Source organism: Ascaphus truei, chromosome 6 (genome assembly GCF_040206685.1).
Source record: "Ascaphus truei isolate aAscTru1 chromosome 6, aAscTru1.hap1, whole genome shotgun sequence".
NCBI classification, from domain to species: domain Eukaryota; kingdom Metazoa; phylum Chordata; class Amphibia; order Anura; family Ascaphidae; genus Ascaphus; species Ascaphus truei.
The window spans coordinates 46,819,821-46,832,335 of record NC_134488.1 but is presented as its reverse complement, the minus strand read 5'-3'; positions in this window follow the sequence as shown (position 1 = coordinate 46,832,335).

Here is a 12,515-nt window from a genome sequence, read left to right as displayed (position 1 = left end):
ATTACAGGGGCCTGTACAGGGGCCTTTACACTGCGCATCTCATTACAGGGGCCTTTACAGGGGCCTTTACACTGCGCATCTCATTACAGGGGCCTTTACAGGGGCCTTTACACTGCGCATCTCATTACAGGGGCCTTTACAGGGGCCTTTACAGGGGCTTTTACACTGCGCATCTCATTACAGGGGCCTTTACAGGGGCCTTTACACTGCGCATCTCATTACAGGGGCCTTTACAGGGTCCTTTACACTGCGCATCTCATTACAGGGGCCTTTACAGGGGCCTTTGCACTGCGCATCTCATTACAGGGGCCTTTACAGGGGCCTTTACACTGGTCATCTCATTACAGGGGCCTTTACAGGGTCCTTTACACTGCGCATCTCATTACAGGGGCCTTTACAGGGGCCTTTGCACTGCGCATCTCATTACAGGGGCCTTTACAGGGGCCTGTACACTGCGCATCTCATTACAGGGGCCTTTACACTGGTCATCTCATTACAGGGGCCTTTACAGGGGCCTGTACACTGCGCATCTCATTACAGGGGCCTGTACACTGCGCATCTCATTACAGGGGCCTGTACAGGGGCCTGTACACTGCGCATCTCATTACAGGGGCCTGTACATTGCGCATCTCATTACAGGGGCCTGTACAGGGGCCTGTACACTGCGCATCTCATTACAGGGGCAAAAGTCAGGGCAAAATAGTTTGGCAGATTGAAAATGGCAGACGTTTGCTGATGTCAGTTTTAGGGGAAAGTTGAAGTTAATTGGATTTTTTGCCCAAGTTCGAATCCGCCGAGAAACGGACGTTTCTTGGAAAGTTCAACTTTTTACAAATTCGTTTGATTTTGAAAAAAAAAGTCACCTCTATATTTTGGGGGGGAAAATTGAGTATGAGAAAATTTGACTAAGCAAAAGTGAAAATTTGTTAAAACCAATGGGACTAAACTTTCCTCAGGAAAAGGGAAGAAGCTTCAGAGATAAAAGATAAGGATTTACGTGTGTAAAGTGTCCACTGTGTCCAGGGATGTGCAAAATGTTGACGAAAATAGCACAATTGTCAACCCAAAATATTGCAGGTTACATAAAGATTTGCTCGAAATTCTCTCCGTGTGCTATAAATTTGATATTATAGGGCAATATTTTTTAACCAGGGTTCCTAGGATCCCTTGGGTTCCATGGGCATCCTTAAAGGGTTCCCTGTCATGTTCATGCAATTTTAAAATTGTTCCAAATACAGAAGAATTTACAATAAATCTCATCTCAGACGCGCTATTAGAGACGGTTGGTGTTCCTTATAATGCATGTCATGGAACAGGAATACTCCTGTCTGCACTTCTGTTTCACCCCCCCCTTTCCTCGCAGCCCTGCTTGCCAGCTTATTAGTGCCAGCTGTATGTGTTTGGTTCTGCACACAAACACAGTGCTTGTGTGATAAATACAGTGCCATTTCCCCTCTCCCAGCAGCTTACTGTATTAGAGATGCAACATTATTGCTACATGTTGTAGCTCCCCCAGACACTCCTGTGAGTTGCCATAGCAGCCCCAGCCTTTCTCTCAAATGGGCTAGTCTGCTTTCTCCCCCTCTGCTCTGCCCACAGATGGTCTGTCCCCAGACTATCTTACTACCCAGCATACATTGAAATTTCCTTTCCACCACACCACTGGACGAGTGAGTACCTTGCTGTAACCCCTGTAATGGTGCTGCAGGATTATCTTTTCACCTCCCTTTACTACTAAGCACACACAGAGATATTTAGACCTACACCCCTACACAAGATACTGTTTTTCCCTGCTTTCTCAAAATAAAGTAAGAAAAGAAACAGACCTTGTCGTGCTTGGAAAAGAGGGCCGAGTTGACACTATCTGAGCTAAGTCATCCTACACATGACCCTCTGGCTTCCAGAATAATGCATCTAATCTCTGACGCGCTATTAGAGGGGGTTGGGGTTCCTTACAATGTATCTGATCTCAGATGCGCTATTAGAGAGGGTTGGGGTTCCTTACAATGTATCTGATCTCAGACGCACTATTAGAAAGGGCTGTGGTTCCTTACAATGCATCTGATCTCAGACGCGCTATTAGAGGGGGTTGGGTTCCTCAGAATTTCACATAGGGTTCCTTAAACATAAGAGGGTTGGAAACCACTGCTATAGGGTGATTTGTGGGGTTTGCCTACAACTTTCCCACAAGCATTAGGGAATAATGAAAAAGTTGCAATGCTTTGTTATTTTAGCAGAGAAACATGAAAACATTGTTTTGAGAGAGCTTTGGCGGAATGGATCAGGATAACTTCACATGTCTTTAATGATGGGGAGAAAACCACAAGGACATACAAAAAGGGACAAGCTGCTGTTGAACATGACACGTGGGAGACAGGGCAAGTGAAAGATGAACCTTACGTTGCTCTGCTTGTGTACGCCCGGGGATGTGAACCTGTGGAAAATGATTAAAGGATTGTGACAGCCAGAATACCATCAAAGCACAAGTGCGTAAGCACATAGGTGCTCTTCCGAGGGCTGGGTAACCATTGCTAAAATATTAAGCATCAAAGAGTTAAAAGCTTCCTTAATCAGTGCGTCTGGCTTTTATTTTTCCCCTTTTGATGTTGTGGATAAAACCTGCCATCTCCTCTCCTGCAATGTGTAAATGGATGTTACACTCCTTTGCTGTTCACACCCAGAACGCCTGGGAATATTCCCAGTATACTGGCGCGGTGAAGCTGTGATATACAGTGCTGCATCCAGTAAGCCCAAAGGCTCAACTATTGACCCTGAAGGGAGCGCCAAGCTATGTATCAATGCCCCCTCAATTCTAATTTAAATGCAATAATGGGTAACAGAAAGAATAGATCTGTTATTTTAATATGATTAGATTATTATTAGATGTGAACCAGATGAATTTGTGTCAACGTATCAAGATGCCTGGCTTCGAATTTCTCCGCTTTTGCGCAGATTGACGATTTAGGAAGTGGTTTTAAAAGCAGTTATGGCAGCAGGACAGCGCAAAATTATAGTGACATGCATCGAAACGTGCGTCGGTAACTGATGCAGTTCTCCTTTATCTTTGTGTAGCCCCCGTCCCCCCTGTGCAGGGCGACAACGTGTGCTGCTATACCTGTGTGGCAAACAGGACTGATCCTCCGCCACTGGGGAGCCTGGGGTGTATGTATATCTACTAAACAGCGCCTCCACTGAGAAGGATCCTCACATAGTAGGATAACCCCTCCCAAGACAATATGCCCAGTAATACACACAGAGTATGGGAAACAGTATTTACTGGGAGGTAATAAACAATGACATCAATAGGAACAGCAATAGACATATGTATACCAACCCGCGGAATATCCCCACAGTACTTAGGTGCAGGGGCACCAGTGTCCCAGTGTCCAGACACCAATGGCCTTTCCCACCCCCAAGTGTGAGACAGCGCTGCGCACGTGAATGTTGGTGCACTTATGCGGATACCTTCCCGGGCGCTCCAGCCCCCGGGTGCAGCTGAACAACAGTTAACGGGCAGTCTGCTCCAACGACGCCTTCGCATGGGGTGGTCTCCAGCAGGAGCGTCCCACATTAATAGTCTCTGATCCCAGACCACAAGTTACGCGTCACAGCGTGGCGTAGACACTGTGTCCCTAATACTGCACAACACAGGGAAAAGGGTCTCTAACTATGGGCTTTCCTATACAGCTGCAAGTGCCTACTGTGATTCGGGGACTAACTGGGGCCTGCAGGGGAAAGCTGGCCTAGTACTGCGCATGTGCCTGGTGTACAAAGATGGCCACCGCAACTCTAGATACTTTCTGCACATGTGCGAGCCTTCTCTGTGCATGTGCGCACACAAACAAAATTGCGGCGCCCGCCACCGGCGACCCGCTTGTCAGCTCACAATCTCCCTGCAGCAACAACACAGCCGCCCCCATCATGCAGCGCGGAGGTAAGAGGGGGACATGGCTACATTTGTATCAGTTATTCTGACAGGTTTGGGTGTCCGTTAACCTCTGCTCGTAAGAAACTTGTGTTCGGTGTAAGAAATATGACTAACCCCTTCAGTGCCATATGTATGTATATCTTTATATAGCGGCATCCAGATACATAGCGCTTCACAGCAGTACTACCACATGGGACATTATAATATAACACATGATGGGGAATAAGCGCTTCAGACATAAAACAATAGGAAAAGGAGTCTCTGTCCCGCAGAGCTTACAATCTAAATTGTAAGTGGGAAGAACTTCTGAAAACCGTAGGTGTTAGTTCTGGGAAGTACATCTGCAAAGGCCCAAGGTTGATGTATGAGATGTATAGTGTCAGCCTGCGGAGCTACCCATATGCTGCGTTACAGAGGTGTGTTTTAATAAAGGTCCTAAAGGTGGAGAGTCAGGGTGCTAGTCTGATATTGAGGAGAGCATTCAGAGGTGTGGGGCAGTCAGTAAGAAGTTTTAGGGGGGAGAGGGCTTTAGATACAAAAGGGTTGGAGAGAAGACATCCTTGAGCAGAGTCGGGCAGGTGTATAGTGAGAAATTAGGGCAGAGATGTAAGGAGGGGCAGAAGAGTGAAGGAGGAGAGTAAAGGTGAGGAGGAGAACTTTGTAAGTGATACAGAGTTTAATAGGAAGACGGGAGAGGGATTTCTTCAGGAGAGATGCTGAGACAGATCTAGGAAAGAGTAAAGTGATTCTGGCAGCAGCATTTAGGATAGATTGTAGAGGAGTCAGGTGAGAGGCAGGAAGACCGGACAGTAAAAGGTTACAATAGTCAAGACGGGAGAGAATGAGGGCTTGCGTTAGTTTTAGCAGTAGTCCAGCAGAGGAAAGGGTGTATCTTTGCAATGTTACAGAGGAAAAAATAGGTTTTAGCTACATTGTGAATGTAAGAGGAGAATGTGAGGGAGCAGTCGAGTGTGACCCCTAGGCAGCATGCTTGTGATACTGGGTGAATGATAGTACTGCCAACAGTAATGTGTAAGCGGTCAGTAGGGCCAGGTTTGGGAGGAAGTATGAAGAACTCTGTCTTTGACATGTTAAGTTTGAATAGGCTGAGGGCCATCCAGGATGATATAGCGGAGAGACCTTCTGAGATATTGGTCTCTACAGAATGTGTAAGGTCAGGGGTTGAAAGGTTAATTTGTGTGCCATCAGCATAAAAGTGATATTTGAATCCAAGAGATGTGATACGGTCACCTAGAGAAAGTGTGTAAAGAGAAGAGGTCTCAGGACAAAGAGAGATCGACAGAGGAGGAGGTGTTAGCAAACAAGACACTGAAAGTACGATGGGAGAGGTAAGAGGAGATCCAGGATAGAACTTTGTTATGAATACCAAGAGTATGGAGAATGTGAAGGAGAAGAGGGTTGTCCACGGTGTCAAATCCTGCAGAGAGGTCAAGTAGTAAGAGAAGAGTGTAATGAAAATTGTCTTTGGCAGGATGGAAGTCATTAGTTATTTTTGGTAAGGGTAGTTTCAGTCGCGTGAGCAGATTGTAGAGGATCTAGGAGAGAATAGGAGGTGAGAAAATGGAGCAAGAGAGAGAATACAAGGAGTTTAGAGGCAAAAGGCGGGAGGGAGACGGTGTGACGGTAACTTTGTGACAGGCTATTAATAATACACACCAAAAATATAACTGGGTTGAACTGAACGAGGCTTAGATATGATAAAATATAATTTATTCCTTGAAAAAGGTGAACACACGAGATTATACAAATAACAAAAAAATATAGACGCTTACTTAAGCTGGAATGATGAAACAGTCATAATTCTGGACTGGCAATTCATACAGCAATCTTCAAAATCACCAAGACACGAAACACAATAGCCATAGGCTGAGCCTGGTTCTTATACAATTATTTCCCATTGAACACAACCTAAACCCAGCCCCTCTCATAAATCAGTGGTGAGGTTGACAGTTTTACCCCAGAGTAAAACTCCTCCCACCCAAGGATGTTTAAAAACTGCTTTTCCTATCTAAATAACTTCATAACTTCAGTTCAGTAGTACTTGCTGGCACGCGAGTATATTAATACATTCCGGCACGCATGACGCTCCCAATAAGATTAAATATTACTGTGTAATACTAAAATTAAGAGAGATATTAATATCTGTCTCTTAGTACCTGCTAGACATCATGTGTCTGTAATCCTTATGTGCGAATAAGTCCCACAAATACACATATGTAGCTTTTAGCACGTTCAGCCGAGGACGTCTCATAATATTCTTATATTTAATAAGGTCACTCATTCTGATATCTCCTTGGGTAACCGCACCCCTGGCCCCCATAACCCCTTGTCAATAAATCCTTTGAAGCAGGGACTCGTGTGTAGAGAACATTTGTCACAGGTGCTAGATTTCACACCCAATGCTCCAGACATGGGCCTAGCTGTCTCTACCAGCAATATACCCCTGGTCTGCCAATAAAGTATTAACATACTGTACACTACACCCCCTCTGTACTTTTCACACCCAACTTCAATCAAGCCTTTTGAAGCCCAGATATTTCTGAAAAGACACCACACATATTTGTATTTTCCTAAACTGTAGCTCATTAACCCCTAAAGCCCCAGTGTGTGTGTGGTGCAGACACTGGCACAGAAACAATACATTTATACAGGGGAATAAACAGTTGGATGGCTGAAGCAAGGCAAAAACACATTACTGGACCCCAGTCCAGTTAACCCCTTGCTTCCCAGGTGAGAGTAGAGGGTGGCCAAATGGGGTGTAACCCCTTTAATCCCGGGCCAAATCCTCTCTCTCATAACACCTCCCCTGCTCAATGGGTGCCTGGTGACCCAGCTGCCTCCCCTGGCACTGGGACACCACTGGCACCCTTGAAGCACTCAATAAGTCCTGAGGGATTGGCCTGGCAAAATTGTCCTCCGTCCAGTACATTGTCCTGGCCACAGTGGACAGTGAAGTCCAGATCCTGCTGAGCAGGGCTCCACCGTGGCCGCCAGGCACTCTCCTTTGCCACCCTCTGCCCCCCACCTAGTGCCTGGTGAACCAAGCCCATTGTGAAGGGGCACCTCTGCAGACCAGGCTGCATAATGCCCAGAGACTGGCATGTCTCTGCACCAGCAAGAGACCAGCTATCAAGCACAGACCGTCGCTTTCCTGTCAACCAAGTCTGGGAAAGAGCTATGTCACTATCCTGTAGGGACCCTACCTGCCCTGGCCCTGTGCCCAGCTGTAGCTGCTCCGCTATACCCTTGTCTCTCCTCCCTGGCTCTAGGGCAGTCCCCACCCCGAGTGGTATCACTTCTCGAATCCAAAAACCACCTGGAGTGCTGACTCCTACCCTCTACTGTGCCCCCCGGGACAAGGCAATCTCCCAGTATCCTGTACTGGGGTCCCTGGTACCCAGGTGCTTTGCCCATGCCCTCTCAAAACTGAAGGCCAGGAAACAAGCACCTGCTACCACCACTGCTGCTAGGGCCAGCATCACTCCTCTCCACTCCACTGTGCTGCGATTCCTCCCTGTAGCTACCCTTGGCTGCCCTGGGGACAGAACCCCCCTAGCCCTGGCTACTGCTCCTGGCTGCCTACCTACCCACAGCCCTACCTCTGGGAACCCTGGGGGATCTGTCAGGGGGGTCACTCCTGGCAAGTCAGAACAAGTGACCTCCTGCCTATCTAGCTCATCCCTAGCTTCTGCCAGCTGCCTGACACCCCACTAACCTCCTATCTCCCCCTGCTCCACAGTGTCTCCCTGCCTAGCCTCTCCTAGGCCCAGCACCTCAGCCCCTGCTGATGACTCCTGCTGCTTACCTCCCTGCAGCCCACCTGCACTCATCTCCCCCCTGGGCAATACTAACCCAGACACTGGAACTACCTGAGTGCACCTACCCCACTGACCTTGTCTCCCCCTTACCAGGGATGAGCTCAGGGGCACCTCTCCAGATGCAACCGCCTTAGCTCTCGGCTGGCAGGTATCCCTGGAGTGGCACAAGCTTGCCACTGCCCATGATAACCCCAGCCTATAGCCAGGCTGCAACAGGGGGTTGCTGATCTGAGAAACCCCCTGAGACTCTGCCAGGGTAATGGGGAACTCTAGCTGCCATACCTGCTGCTTTCCCTCCCCGGCTACCACTAGCCCTTCTTCTCCCACTGAGATCTGATGCTGGCTACCTACCTGCAGCCTTCCCTCACTCCGCTTCTCCCTAGCTAATCCTAACCTGGATCCTAGGGACACCTGAGTGAGGCCATCTCCCTGACACTGCCTCCCCATTACCGGGGATGAGCTCAGGGTTGCTGGTGCAGATGTACCCACCTTAGCTCCTGGCTGGTAGGTGATCCTGGGGTGGTCTAACTGTGCCACTGCCCCGGATACCTCCAGCCCATAGCAAGGCTGCAACAGGGGGGCTCTTAACTGAGAGTCCCCTTGCTGCTCCGCCAGGGTAATGGGGAAGCCTGGCTGCCCTACAAGCTGCCCTTCCTTCCCCTCCCCTGATGCCCCTATCTCCTGCCACCCCCCGGTCACCCCTATAGTGAAACAACAGGGTACAGTCATAGGAAAAAATAAGTCAGGGTCAGTCTGCGACTTGGTCTGGCTTACCTCGCTAGTCCCCGCAGAGACCGCCACCTTCATTGGTCCCGATTGCAGGGGGACTGGAGTGGTCGCCGCCGGCATCATCTGGGCCGGGCAGCAACGGGCCGCTGCCGCAACTGCGCCCGGGCTTGGTACAGGTAAAACGGTGCAGGACAAGGGTCCCAGGTCTTTGTGGATTAACACGGCTCCCGCCAAACCAGGTAAAATAACCCCCTCCTGCAATCCCTGTCCCTCCCCCACTCAGAAAGGGCTCCGGTACTTTGCCGGGATCGCGGCTCTTCCGCCGCCGTCACCGCCATGGGCGAGCCCTGGGTAGCTGCCACAACAGTACCCGGCTTTGGTGCAGGGTCGCCGGCGTGCATTGTGGGGCTCCGGTCATCACTGGGAATCGCCGACTCCGCCAAACAAGTGAAACACCCACCTCCCGCAAACCCCAACCCTCCCCCCAAATAAAATTGCCGCCGGCAGGATGCCGGAATGGCGGCTTCTTCTCCGCCGCCGCCGGTTCGCCGCCGGGATCTGATGGATGGCCGCCGCTCTCCGCCGCTAACGGGGTCATCTCTTCCGCAGCTCGTGAGCGCTGGCCCTGAGGGGCTTCTTCGCCCGGCCGCGCACGGTCCGGGCATTGGGCTTTATTGTGGCCCGCTTTGTGGCAGTGGTAACACCGCCGCTTCTGCCGGAGCTTCTCCGCCGCCGTGGACTACCCCCCGCAAGAGGCTGCTGAGTCCAAGGCAGAGTTGCTAGAGCGCCGGGCTCATTCTGGAGCATCTCCGCCGCCGGTGGACTACCCCCCGCAAGAGGCTGCTGAGTCCAGGGCGGAGTTGCTTGAGCGCCGGGATCAGGGAGGGGGTAAGTGGGTCGGGACAACGCCAGCTTCAGGAGCTCGTTCCGCTCCGCCTGGGACCACATCCCTCCCCACGCAGACAACAGTGAAAGCTCTTCCAGGGAAAATGGGCTGGCCGCCGCAACAGCCGTTACCTCTCCGGCTGTAAAACTCTCGGGGTCTCCGCGATCACCCGCTCCCTCCACAAGTCTCTGCCATCCCGGAGATGGGTCTATTCCCTGCTCTCCGGGCGGTTTGAGGTTACAGCGGCTGCAGCTGTGGATCTTTGCTCAGCCTGCCGGGTTTCATGCTTCCCGATTGCTGCCTCTCTCTCAGCCTTGCCGGCTGCTGGTCCCCACGCCGACTTGATGCACTCCTCCGGTCTCGGTGCCCGGCTCCAGTCACATGGATGGCCGGCACTTTGGTTCTGGAGGCAATGCTTCTCACAAGTAGGGGAACAGTGAGGAGGTGCCATATCTTGTGTTATATGTTGTACACTGTGTGTTCAATATCTTTAGTCCCAGGAACTCGCAATTACTCTCGAGTTCCCACTATATTACATGGTCCCTCAGTACACTGTAATACAGGTGCAGTTCAATCCCACCGCTGCCACCAGTTTTATTAATAAAGCCTGTGACGGTACCTTTGTGACAGGCTATTAATAATACACACCAAAAATATAACTTGGTTGAACTGAACGAGGCTTAGATATGATAAAATATAATTTATTCCTTGAAAAAGGTGAACACACGAGATTATACAAATAACAACAAAATATAGACGCTTACTTAAGATGGAATGATGAAACAGTCATAATTCTGGACTGGCAATTCATACAGCAATCTTCAAAATCACCAAGACACGAAACACAATAGCCATAGGCTGAGCCTGGTTCTTATACAATTATTTCCCATTGAACACAACCTAAACCCAGCCCCTCTCATAAATCAGTGGTGAGGTTGACAGTTTTACCCCAGAGTAAAACTCCTCCCACCCAAGGATGTTTAAAAACTGCTTTTCCTATCTAAATAACTTCAGTTCAGTAGTACTTGCTGGCACGCGAGTATATTAATACATTCCGGCACGCATGACGCTCCCAATAAGATTAAATATTACCGTGTAATACTAAAATTAAGAGAGATATTAATATCTGTCTCTTAGTACCTGCTAGACATCATGTGTCTGTAATCCTTATGTGTGGGAATCAGTCCCACAAATACACATATGTAGCTTTTAGCACGTTCAGCCGAGGACATCTCATAATATTCTTATATTTAATAAGGTCACTCATTCTGATATCTCCTTGGGTAACCGCACCCCTGGCCCCCATAACCCCTTGTCAATAAATCCTTTGAAGCAGGGACTCGTGTGTAGAGAACATTTGTCACAGGTGCTAGATTTCACACCCAATGCTCCAGACATGGGCCTAGCTGTCTCTACCAGCAATATACCCCTGGTCTGCCAATAAGGTATTAACATACTGTACACTACACCCCCTCTGTACTTTTCACACCCAACTTCAATCAAGCCTTTTGAAGCCCAGATATTTCTGAAAAGACACCACACATATTTGTATTTTCCTAAACTGTAGCTCATTAACCCCTAAAGCCCCAGTGTGTGTGTGGTGCAGACACTGGCACAGAAACAATACATTTATACAGGGGAATAAACAGTTGGATGGCTGAAGCAAGGCAAAAACACATTACTGGACCCCAGTCCAGTTAACCCCTTGCTTCCCAGGTGAGAGTAGAGGGTGGCCAAATGGGGTGTAACCCCTTTAATCCCGGGCCAAATCCTCTCTCTCATGACAGACGGGGCGACAGTTTGACAGTGGTAGGGTCAAGCTTGATGTTTTTGAGTAAAGGTATACATGTTGCGTGCTTGAAGGAGGACGGAAAGGTTCCAGAGTGGAGGGAGGAGTTGAAAATATTTGTGAGTATAAGGATTAGAGTAGGAGCAAGAGGTTTGAGGAGATGGGAGGGAATGAGGGCAAGTGGTAGAGGGAGAAGAGAAGATCAGCAGCGACACATCCTCTGTGTGTGACGGGGCTTGTCTCCAAACAGGAAGCGGACCCGCAGGGCTGAGGTAGGGATGCAAATAAACCGACCAGGGCCCTGGGACAGAGTCCAGTAAGAGTATCCGTAGTCGGTATGGAAGCCGGGATCAGGGCTGGCGGCAGAGTTGCAAAGTCCAGGGGACAGGCAGGGATCAGTGCAGGCAGAAGGTAGTGAGGTCGGGGTCATGGTCCGGGGTCAGCAACAGGGAAATCCAATGAACAGGAGAACCACAGGGATAGGCACGCCACAGCAACAGGCAAGCCACACGGAAGGCACAGGAAGTAGAAGGCTCAGGAACTAGAGGCCAGGAACACAGCTAAACGCATACTATACAATGCTCGGGCGGGGACATGGAATCACGTGCTGCTATTTAAGCCCTGGAACAGGTGCAGCCAATAAAGCAGGCTGCCAGTATCCAAAATGTCCACAACAGTCAGGTAAGGGAGGGTTCCAGCCAAAGCCTGGACTGGAACCCTTACACTGTGTCAGCAGAAAAAGTCAAGGAAGGCTGAAGGAGAGTTAGGAAGAGGTGTAGGATGGGAGGGGGATACAGAAAGAATTCCTTGCCGAATTGATTCCTCCTTTATCTTAAAATAGTCAGCCAAGTCCTGAGGTGAGATATAGGAGGAAGAAGAGGCAGCAGAGGGTTGTCTGAGTAGAGAGTCAAAGACAGAAAAGAGTTGGCGTGGGTTAGACTTGAGCGTGTTGATTAGGGAAGAAAAGTAGGTTTGTTTAGCCAGAGAGAGGGCAGAGGTGAAACAGGATAGCATAAATTTATAGTGTAGGAAGTCTGCGAGAGTGTGAGATTTCCTCCAGAGGCGTTCAGAGGAACGAGTGCAGGAGCGCAGCATGCGCGTGTGGGAATTTAGTTAAGGACCGGATTTAGAGGGGGAGATCGGGAGAGAAAAGGCTGGGTATGTACAGTAGATTGAGAGGAGGATAGGGCAGAGTTGTAGTTCCTGACTAGGTTGTCAGAGTCTGTAGCGGAGCTGCAAGAGGAGATGCAGGAGTGCAAAGTGGAATCAAGAGCCGGTAGCTTTATAGAGCGCAGGTCTCTGCAGAAATGAGGGGTAGATGAAGGTGGAGAAGGGGAGAAGTGA